Below are 12,782 nucleotides of genomic sequence, written 5' to 3'. Positions count from 1 at the left end.
CAGTTTACTAAATCATCGAGATGGGCACTGATGCATAAGCTTTTTGCGTGAAAACTTTGTACGATAAAAAAATAAAAGGTAACTGTATTATTGGGGATTAATGACCGGGAAAATTCCTATATCCGAATGTTTTTCTGAATTATAACACAAAGTTTCCTCTTCCTGTGTGATAATTATTTGTAGTACGTCTATTATAAATGTAAAGTGAAAAAGAAGAATGATTTACCTTCCCAATGATACCATAAAAATTAATTGAATCGTACTAAATTATTGATAATAAGAGATTTTCAAGGAGTCCATGCTTGGTTCATAGTCATTGTGATTCATTGAGCAGCACCACTTGGAGTAGCAGGTACTGTCTTTTCACCGGAGTAGAGATCTCCGGATGATCGGTAAGGGTTAAGAACATTGAAATAAAAAACAAAGAGGAGAAAGAATAGCGTGCCCGAGTGTACCATCAAGCAAGAGAACTCTAACCCAGGACAGTGAAAGACCTTGGTACAAAGGCTATAGCATTACCTAAGACTAAAAAACAAAAGCTTGATTTTGGAGTGTGCTTCTCCTAAATTAGTTGCTTATCATAGCTAGAGTCTCTCTACCGTTGCCAAGAGGGAAGTAGCCACTGAACTATTACATTGCAGTAGTTATCCCCTCGAGCGATGAAATGTTTAGTAATCTCGGTGTTGTCAAGTGTATGAGGACAGAGGAGAATGTATGAAGAGTAGGCCAGAAAATTCGGTATAGGCGTAGGGAAAAAAAAAAAAAAAAAAAAAAAAAAAAAAAAAAAAAAAAAAAATAGCTCCCTCTAGGGAGAAGGATCCTATGCGGTACTGTATGGCCAGGCCAATCAAAGGATCCAATATGTCTCTAACAGTGGTATCTCAGTGGGGGCTAGTGTCCTGGCCAATTTATGTTTTCATAAAACCTTGAAAATAAAAGGCATTCTAATTAAAAAAAATAATAATAATAAATAAATAAAAAATTGTAAAGGCATATTTTAAGAATTTACTCTTTGTCATCCCAATGTTATACTGTCATGCATTGCAACTTTCCTAATATTGGAAATCATTATAATTCCTTTTTATCATTCAGTTACTATAAATATATAGATTTATTTAACAAAATTTGGTCAGCATCCATATCTAGAAAGTAATATTCTTTTGGGTTACAAGTGATCTTATGTTAGCTTCGATAACTCCTGTAAACGGATTGACATCCATCATGGAATCTCAATAACATGTCCCTTTGTTCTTCTGTTACACTTCCCACCATTATTTTCGGTAAATCGTTAAGAGTTACGGAGTTATCTGGCTAATCCATAACGTAGCAGGTCATTTTGTGAGTTGATAAACGTAACTTCACTTGTGGATGAAGTTAACTCACAAAAAAAAAAAAAAAAAAAGGAAAGGCGCCATAATTTCATATTATGTGAATGAAATTCTTTGGATAATGCCATCATTGATCCCTAAAGATACCTTGACTCCTTAGCTTGCTGTGACGTTTATAAAAAAGTTAAAATCAACTAATTTTAAATAGAAATGAATAAGTTAAGAAAGAACAATTAAAAAAGACAACAAAATCGTTGTTTTTACCACATTTGAAGATACACAAAAGCATGAAAAGACATGTAAAACCAACTGCTTCTGCATCATACACATTACCAAAGTACATACATACATATACCAAGGCACTTCCCCCAATTTTTGGGGGGTAACCGACATCAACAAATGAAAAAAAAAATAAATAAATAAAAGGGGGCCTCTCCCCTCTATGTTCCTCCCAGCCTGACAAGGGACTCAACCGAGTTCAGCTGGTACTGCTAGGGTGCCAAAGCCCTCACCCATTATCCATCACAGATGAAGCTTCATAACGCTGAATCCCCTACTGCTGCTACCTCTGCGGTCATCTAAGGCACCGGAGGAAGCAGCAGGGCTTACCAGAACTGCGCCACAATCGCTCGCCATTCATTCTTATTTCTAGCACACTCTCTTGCCTCTCTCACATCTATCCTCCTATCACCCAGAGCTTTCTTCACCCCATCCATCCACCCAAACCTTGGCCTTCCTCTTGCACTTCTCCCATCAACTCTTGCATTCATCACCTTCTTTAGCAGACAGCAATTTTCCATTCTCTCAACATGGCCAAACCACCTCAACACATTCATATCCACTCTAGCTGCTAACTCATTTCTTACACCCGTTTTCACCCTCACCATTTCATTCCTAACCCTATCTACTCGAGATACACCAGCCATACTCCTTAGACAATTCATCTCAAACACATTCAATTTCTGTCTCTTCGTCACTTTCATTCCCCACAACTCCGATCCATACATCACAGTTAGTACAATCACTTTCTCATATAGGACTCTCTATACATTCATGCCCAACCTTCTATTTTTTACTATTCCCTTAACTGCCCCCAACACTTGGGAAACTTCATTCCCTCTCTGACGTACATCTGCTTCCACTCTACCATTTGCTGCAACAACAGACCACAAGTACTTAAACTGATCCACCTCCTCAAGTAACTCTCCATTCAAAATAATATTCAACCTTGCACCACCTTGCCTTCTCGTACATCTCATAACCTTACTCTTACCCACATTAACTCTTAACTTCCTTCTCTCACACACCCTCCCAAATTCTGTCACTAATCGGCCAAGCTTCTCTTCCGTGTTTGCAACCAGTACAGTATCATCCACAAACAGCAGCTGATTTACCTCCCATTCATGGTCATTCTTGTGTACCAGTTTTAATCTTCGTCCAAGCGCTCGACCATTCACCACTCTCACCATTCCATCAACATACAAGTTAAACAACCACGGCGAGGTCACACATCCCTGTCTCAGCCCCACTCTCACAGGAAACCAATCGTTCACTTCATTTCCTATCCTAACACATGCTTTACTACCTTTGTAGAAACTTTTCACTGCTTGCAACAACCTTCCACCAACTCCATATAACCTCATCACATTCCACATTGCTTCCCTATCAACTCTATCATACGCTTTCTCCACATCCATAAACGCAACATACACCTCCTTCCCTTTTGCTAAATATTTCTCGCATATCTGCCTAACTGTAAAAATATGATTGATACAACCCCTACCTCTTCTAAAACCACCCTGTACTTCTAAGATTGCATTCTCTGTTTTATCCTTAATCCTACTATTCAGTACTGTACCATACACTATTCCAACTACACTTAACAAACTAATACCTCTTGAATTACAACACTCATGCACATCTCCCTTACTCTTATAAAGTGGTACAATACATGCACGAACCCAATCTACTGGTACCATTGACAACACAAAACACATATTAAACAATCTCACTAACCATTCAAGTACAGTCACACCCCCTTCCTTCAACATCTCAGCTCTCACACCATCCATACCAGATGCTTTTCCTACTCTCGTTTCATCTAATGCTCTCCTCACTTCCTCTATTGTAATCTCTCTCTCATTCTCATCTCCCATCACCGGCACCTCGACACCTGCAACAGCAATTATATCTGCCTCCCTATTATCCTAAACATTCAGTAAACTTTCAAAATATTCCACCCACCTTTTCCTTGCCTCCTCTCCTTTTAACAACCTTCCATTTTCATCTTTCACTGTCTCTTCTATTCATGATCCAGCCTTCCTTACTCTCTTCACTTTTTTCCAAAACTTTTTATTATTCTCTTCATGTGAATGACCCAATCCCTGACCCCACCTCAGGTCAGCTGCCTTCTTTGCCTCAATTACCTTGCGCTTTACTTCCACATTTTTCTCTCTATATTTTTCATACTTCTCTATACTATTACTCCGCAGCCATTCTTCAGAAGCCCTCTTTTTCTCTTCCACTTTTACTTTCACTCCTTCATTCCACTATTCACTGCCCTTCCTCATGCAGCCTCCAACAACCTACTTGCCACACATATCACTTTTAATCCCAACGAAATTTTCTTTAACTAACTTCCACTTCTTCCTCTAAATTACCAGTTTCTCTTACTTTCACCTCGTCATATGCCATTTTCCACCTTTCCTGATATTTACTTTTTACCCCCGGTTTTATTAGCTCCCCAGCCCTCACTAGCTCCCTTTTACATCCACCTACTCTATTCCCCCACTCTTTTGCTACAGCTAATTTTCATTCTACCAAAAAAGGATCAGACATACCGTTAGCCATAGCCCAACACACATGCACGTCTTTCAATCTTCCAAACATTCTTTTAGTTATCAACACATAATCCATTAAAGCCCTTTTTACTACTCTTCCATTTGCCACTCTTACCCATGCATACTTGAGTTTATCTTTCTTTTTGTAAAAGCTAGCACTTATCACCATCTCTTGCTCAATACACATATCTACCAGTCCCTCACCACTTTCATTATCACCTGGTGCGCCATACTTCCCGATGACACCTTCTACCTCTCCAGTGCCCACTCTAGCATTTAAGTCACCCATGACAACTACATAATTCCTTCTACCCAGTCCTACACACCTAGTTAATTCATTCCAGAACTCATTCCGCTCTTCTTCACTTTTCTCACTACCTGGCCCATACGCACTGACAAACACCCAACATTCCCTACCCAACCTAACCCTTATCCACATTAACCAAGATGATAACTCCTTCCATTCCACTACTTTACCTGTCATTCATTCACTCAGCAATAAAGCCACACCCTCTCTCGCTCTTCGCCTTTCAATCCCAGATACTCCATCAGAGATTTCAATAAACATCACTTCACCCTTCCCTTTTATCTTTGTCTCACTCAAGGCCAATACATTCATCCTTATATTCCTAAACATACTTCCAATCTCACATCTTATACTCTCTATCGTACTACATCCAGGCACATTCAAACACCCCAAAACTAGAGTGGGGGGAGCAGTCACTCTCCCCCCAGCTCCATCTCTTTGCTGATGTCTCACAGGATCGTAAATACAAGAGAGGGGGTTCCCAGCCCCTCGTCCCGTCCCTTTTATTCGCCTCTTACGATACACAGGGATAACGTTGGCGCTATTCTAATTGTTTTTATGCCCCCGCGGCCACAGGGGGCTGAAATTCTTCATATCTTGTCTGGTACCACTTTCAGAGTACGTTTTAATGTTTAGTAATAATGTAAAATTGATACATGAATACATATCATAAGTGTAGATGTAAAAAATGTGAGACTGTTATATTAACTGACGTTACCGTAAAAGATTCATACCTACAGTAATGTATTATGAACTCATTTACTACATATGTCGCTTGCAAATAAATAAACCCCTTATGTAAGAATTTATTTTTATATATCGTATTATTATGTTATTAGCATACTTATCCATTGCATTACTAAATATGGCAACACCCCCTAGGACATGGCACCATTATACTTTCCCGCCTTGGGGTATCACACAGTTAGCTTGTATTTTCGTCCGTCACCCAAGGCAGGTGTGTTGCTTGCCTGATGTATATTGTTCTTGTATTGTACCTTCTCAATAAAACTTACTTTAATTTAAAGATTGTATTTCCTTCCCAACCTCCTAAGGAACCCCCCCAAATATAAGTTTGGAATATTAAATATTAATTCAAAATTAAATAAACCTCAAATAATTTAGAATTATTTACGAAATATTATGCAAGTGGCTGGTAGATGAAATCTTGAGATTTTGGGACAGATTTGAAAAAACTAAATAAATTTTATTACTGTAAAATTTGAAGTAAGCTTAGACTACCCTTGTTATACAGCCTTTCACGTAGATGTAATAATGGAATTAAATCTATTACATATACAAAATATTTATTTCCCCGGAATGAATGCCATTTTTAAATTGGCAATTGTTACCACGGACAATGGAGATATAAGAGTTAACTATTAGGGGTTGATCTTCCCATTAGAAATACCCTGGAATCAAGGGTAAGGACTTGAAAGTTGTGTAAAAAAAAGATAAGTGAAAAATTGGATGGACATTTAAAATCCCAAAAATATATTATCATTATTATTATTATTATTATTATTATTATTATTATTATTACTTGCTAAGCAACATCCCTAGTTGGAAAAGAAGGATGCTAAAAGCCCATGGGCCCTAACAGGGAAAATAGCCCAGTAAGGAAAGGAAACAGGGAAAAATAAAATATAAGAACAATAACATTAAAAAAATATTTCCTATATAAACTATAAAAACTTTAAAACAAGAGGAAGAGAAATTAGATAGAATAGTGTGCCCGAGCGTACCCCCAAGCAAGAGAACTCTAACCCAAGACAGTGGAAGACCATGGTACAAAGTCTATGGCACTACACAAGACTAGAGAACAATGGTTTGATTTTGGAGTGTCCTTCTTGAAGAGCTGCTTAGCAAAGCTAACGAGTCTCTTCTACCCTTACCAAGAGGAGAGTGGCCACTGAACAATTACAGTGCAGTAGTTAACCCCTTGCGTGAAGAAGAATTGTTTGATAATCTCACTGTTGTCAGGTATATGAAGACAGAAGAGAATCTTTAAAGAATAGGCCAGACTATTCGGTGTGTGTGTAGGCAAAAGGAAAATAACCGTAATCAGTGAGAAGGATCAAATGAAGTACAGTCTGGCTAGTCAAGGACCCCATAACTCTCTAGTGGTAATATCTCATTGGGTGGCTGATGCCCAGGCCAACTCACTACCTACGAAAACAATGTGGTACAAAAAAAAAAATATTGTGCCCTACTATTCCCAATTGCATTGCATGTGTTACACTTAATAATAATTTTGAAGAAAACATTCAATTAGAATCAATGGTAGAGGTTACCTAAGGAAAGTCAGGTTATCATCAGATTAACTTCGACCCTGAAAGTTGTTAGAAAACATCATTCGTGATAAGAGATTCCTTCTATGCTTATAATACTTTGCCCTATAGTTATCAGAACGCAACTGCATAATTTTATAACTGGCTCATTAAAGGCAAAGCCTTCACCACTTTATAGAATGGTTGGCATTGCACCACCTTAAATTCGACGAGATACTATTATAAAAAATGAAAGGGTCAAACAATTGAATAACCCATGGCATCAACATCATCGACATCAGGCAACAAGACGACCACTAAAATCTAGAAAAAGCTTCATAACTTTGGAGGGTCTTTAACATCTAAACCCTGTTGCCTTCAGATTGATGAAGTGGAAGGAGAGTGATTGTAATTCAACCAATGAAGCACTATCTGACCCTAGCAAAAACCTACCTTTTAGAGCGTCCCTTAACAGAAAGAACCACCTTATATAGAACAAGATATATGGTCGGGAAAACAGGAGAGAGACTCAGAAGTGGGGATAGATCACCAATGTCGATTGTCCCTAGGTTAAAATCCCCCGAGCCTAGACGATGGACCGCATCCTCTGCTGCTGCCCGCTTGAATCTGCATGTTCTGATGTAAATCTACATGAAGCAAATGGCAGAGTCATCCATTGGCTAGGCAAGTGGTACGATATGATTAGAATGGATTAGGAATTATGTTTGCAATTTCCAAGTTCTGATTCGGTTGTAATTAGTTTGGTTGTAAGGGCTGTGTTAATTCATCTTGGTATTATTTTCATAAAAAAAAAAAAAAAAAAATAACCTGGTTGAAGATTTCATTTAAGTACTTGACACATTAAGAACTCATAAATTGAACATCATTCTGACCAAGCATCAATCATTACAAGCAGAAGTTCTGTTTATGGATCATATAAACAACATGGCTGTACGCCCCAAGTCAAAATTCAAGATCACTTGGTCGAATAAGAAAAGCAAAAATATATGAATGAACCTCTGAACATGAACACGGTTTTCAGAAATTAAAGTACTCCCTGTCTAACGACATTTAATTATTTTTACGAATTTTGATAGAGAATTTGTGGTCACTTGTGATGGAGTTGATGTAGCATTGCCGGGGTGACTGAACAACTCGATGATACTCGAGTAGCTTCCCAGCTAGACCTATAGTATTCGCATCACGAGGTCTAAAAAGGCCCGAATGAAATTAGTGTAGTCTATATAAAAATGCTCTTGGCATTTCCTGGGTGCTACATCAGCAAATGTTTTTAAGACCTAATATCCGGAATAAATCCGGCCGCCATCTGTTATCATACATAGTTAGGAAATAACATTTCTCTAATTGGCAAGCAAGAAGGCTTGAAGTGTTAACAGAAACACGTTATTTAATTTGAGAATGTCTTCAGACGTAGTAATCATGTAATTGATGCGTTAAGGAAATCCATTGCAGTTGTGACTATTCATAGGCCAATGATTAGAAACCTGAGGAATCCGGACATGGCACTTCCTCCATAAAAGACCCTACGGCACCAGATCCAGCAATTTGTACGAATGAAGAATCAGAGGTCTCCATTGAAGATAAGGGAATGAATGCTAAGATAGTAAGTGAACACACACACAAATACATATACATACACACACAAACATATATATATATATATATATATATATGTATATATATATATATATATATATATATATATATATATATATATATATATATATATATATATATATATATATATATATATATATATATATATATTGTACCAACCGTGTTTCACACAATTGTACATAATTCCTTTTGTATATATTATGCTTGTTTCTTCGCTCCTCCCTCGCACTAAAACGAACATGAAAATTCCTGTCTGGTTTATCCTCTGTGATATTGTCTGTCTTGTGAACTTGTCATGTCCTGTTGCCTTGAGGTTTTGTATATAAGGAGAGTGTTCCACAACAATATAACTCAGTCGTTTCCAATCTGCCTTTGATTTCACAACTCCTCTCTCGGCCCGTCACATTGGTGACCCCGGAAGGCGACTCGCTCCCACCGCCTTCCACCCCCACCCCCTCGCCCCTTCATCGTTGGTACTATGGCGGACTCTACGGCAGTTGGTGCTGCGGCCGCTCCATTCAAACTTTCATCGTTTGCCAGCGGAGAGGCGTTTGCTTGGTTTCAGCGCGCAGAAGTCCAGTTTCGTATGAGGGGTGTGACTCGCTCAACCACCAAAGCGGATTATGTTCTCGCGGCGATACCCGAGGACACCTTCCCAGAAATATCCGACTGGCTTTGTGAACAAGGAGACACCCCAATAGCGTATGACGACCTCAAATCATACCTTCTGCAGCAGTACTCGCCGTCGCCAGCCGCCCGTATAGCAAAGCTTTTTCAGCTCTCGCAACAACCGTTGGGGGACCAAAGGGCTTCGCTTGCCCTCAGGGAAATGACCAGTATCGCTCGCCTTCAACCTGCCGCAGACGGCTCTCCTCGTGAGGTGAACCTACTCCGTGCCCTTTGGATACGCCGTTTACCTGAACCTGTGCGCGCTGCCATACCCGATGTCGATAGTTTACCCATAAAAGACTTGATGACCAAAGCTGACGCCGTTATGGACAGCCACTTCAAGACCTTCATCAACGCCTCCACCCCTGACGACGAGGATGCCTATTCAACGTCAACCGAAGCTGACATGAATGCCGTAGGACATACACGCCTACCCCGTGACGTGCCGAAGCGGCGACAAAGCCGCCCACCACCCACCAATCGCTCGCGCCCCAACGAACGACTTCTACAGCCTTTTACTACCTCCCATCCGCCGCAGTTTTGCTACTATCACTTCAGATTCGGGGCAACCGGGAAGAAATGTGCCAAAGATTGTCAGTGTCCAAAAAACGTGTAAGTAGGCCATCGCTTGTGGCGGTGGCCTCCCATGTTTCTAATCTTTTCTTTTTACAGGATGCAGGAACGGGCGTGCGATTTTTGGTAGACACGGGTGCTTGTCGTTCTCTTTTGCCAAGGAAACTCTTCAAGGCACAACGTAGTCTGTCTACATCTGCCGACGTCCGCTTGGTAGCTGCCAACGGATCTGCGATACCCACCTACGGTTACGAGAGCCTCACATTATCGTTCGGAAACGGTAAATTCAATTGGAAGTTTCTCGTTGCTGACGTCACAATACCAATCCTCAGTGTGGATTTCCTCTCTCATTTCCACCTTCTGGTCGATGTCGCCCACCGACGATTGGTCAACGCAGACTCGTATTTGTCGACACCTCTTCAACCCGCCCCCTCTAACCTCGCTCTCCACATCAGCGCACCCACGGATGCCTACGCCCACCTCCTCACGTCGTACCCGGAAGTTTTCCGTCCAGAACTTCGCCAAACGCCCACGGTTCCTGCCAAGCACGGTATTTATCACCATATCAAGACGACGGGACCCCCAGTCTTAGCAAAATTCAGACGTCTGGCACCGGAACGATTGGCAGACGCCAAACAGACGTTCGCCGAAATGGAGAAAATGGGCCTTTGCCAAAAGGCCTCCAGCCCATGGTCGTCACCCTTACACATCGTTCTGAAGAAAGAAGGCTCCCTCCGTCCGTGCGGGGATTACAGGCGCCTGAACATGCAAACAGAACCGGATCACTACCCCCTCCCAAACATTGCCGATGTAACCTCCTACCTTCACAAAGCAAAGGTTTTCTCTACGCTCGACCTCCTGAAGGGGTATTATCAGGTGCCTATGAACCCAGAAGACATCCCCAAGACTGCCATCACCACTCCGTTTGGCACATACACCTTCAATTACTCCTGTTTTGGCCTTCATAATACTGGGGCAACGTTTCAACGTCTCATGGATGGCATCTTAGGGGACCTCACTTTCTGTGTATGTTATGTGGACGACATACTTGTGTTTTCCTCCTCAAAAGAGGAACACCTCCGTCACCTGCGCATCGTGCTCGACCGCCTGCAACAAAACGGCCTTGTAGTCCGGTACGACAAGTGTACCTTTGGCGCCAACGAAGTGTCGTTCTTAGGGCACCGTATCACTCCTCAATGAGTCCATCCCCTCCTTTAGAAGGTAGCAGCCGTTCAGAATTTCCCAACGCCCTCGACCGTCAAAGCTCTGCAGGAATTCTTGGGCATGATCAACTATTATCACCGTTTTCTGCCAGCCATTGCCGCCACTCTTGCTCCCCTCTACGCCTCCCTCAAGGGCAAGCCAAAGGACCTGAAGTGGGGTCCCCTTCAAGAAGCAGCCTTCTGCAATGCAAAGAAGGCCCTATCAACTGCTGCGGCTCTCACTTTTCCTATCCCACACGCCCCTCTCCTTCTCTCCACTGATTCCAGCGACGTCGCTATTGGTGCAGTACTCGAGCAGGTGGTCAAAGGCTCGCCCCGCCCATTGGCCTTCTTCAGCAGAAAACTGTTCAAGGCAGAATCGGGTTATTCTACCTTCGATCGAGAATTGCTGGCGGTGCACTTGGCTGTCCGTCACATTCGCCATTTCTTAGAAGGTACGCCCTTCGTCATTCGCACAGACCACATGCCTCTGGTGCACGCCTTCACTCGACAGTCTGACGCCTGGTCCGCCCATCAACGCCAACATCTCTACGCCTTGGCTGAATACAATTGCACCCTCCAATACGTCCCTGGGAAAATGAATCCCGTTGCCGATGCCCTGTCAAGAAACACGTTGGCTGCCGTTCAACTGGGATTGGATTACAACGCCCTGGCTGAAGCCCAACGACAGGATCCAGAGTATCAAGCTTGTAGGACATCCTGCACGTCCCTCCGTTGGGAGGATTTTCCCCTCGAAAACTCCAACACCACCCTCCTCTGTGACGTCAGTACTGGTAGACCGCGACCTTGGATTCCTGCTCCCATGCGCCGACAGGTGTTTGATTTCATCCACGGCCTTTCACATCCCTCGTGCCGTTCTACTGCACAGCTGCTGAAGGCAAAGTTCATTTGGCACGGCATTTCTAAGGATGCTAAGGATTGGGTCCGTGCCTGTACTTCTTGCCAAACTTCCAAAGTACATAGACACACGGATTCAGGAGTGGGCACCTTTCCTCAACCTCAGCGTCGTTTCGCACACATTCACGTCGACGTTGTAGGCCCCCTACCCACATCACAAGGACATCGTTACCTGTTTACCGTCATCGACCGCTCCACTCGTTGGCCTGAAGCCATTCCCATGGAAACTGCAACGTCCGCCTCATGTACATCTGCCTTACTCTCTGGATGGATTTCAAGATTCGGTATCCCTGAGCATATTACTTCTGACAGGGGAACCACTTTCACCTCTCAATTATGGACGTCATTAGCGAATCTCCTGGGCATCACCCTACATCAGACAACGGCCTACAACCCCGCTGCCAATGGAATGGTTGAACGTTTTCATCGCACCCTCAAAGCAGCTTTGATGTCCCGCTGCAAGGATTGCAACTGGTTTACTCAGCTTCCCTGGGTCCTCCTTGGACTAAGGACCACTCCTAAAGACGCCCTCGACGTCTCGGCAGCCGAAATGGTGTATGGCGACCCGTTGGTCGTCCCTGCCGAGTTTTTTCCTTCTACAACCTCCTCCGACGATCTCCAGCGCATACGTCACGTCGTGGGAAAATTTACTCCGTGCCGCCAGACTTACAAGCCCCCAGCAAAGCATCACATACCAACGGACTTGCACTCTGCAACGCACGTCTTCCTGCGCAACGACACCAGCAAGCCACCGTTAACGCCCCCTTACACGGGACCTTTCCTTGTGATCCGACGCAGTCCGAAAGCATTCCTCCTAAACATTTGGGGCAAAGAAGACTGGGTCTCCATTGATCGTCTAAAACCTGCTTATCTTCTGCCAGATGACCCGCCTACAGTTCGCCTCTCTAGATCAGGGCGCCCTATTTAACATGTACAGTATGTCATTTTTAGGGGGGGAGCCATGTACCAACCGTGTTTCACACAATTGTACATAATTCCTTTTGTATATATTATGCTTGTATCTTCGCTCCTCCCTC

The sequence above is a fragment of the Palaemon carinicauda genome, chromosome 19 (genome assembly GCF_036898095.1).
Source record: "Palaemon carinicauda isolate YSFRI2023 chromosome 19, ASM3689809v2, whole genome shotgun sequence".
NCBI lineage: Eukaryota > Metazoa > Arthropoda > Malacostraca > Decapoda > Palaemonidae > Palaemon > Palaemon carinicauda.
The sequence above is the reverse complement of the archived record's forward strand: the minus strand, read 5'-3'. Positions refer to the sequence as shown.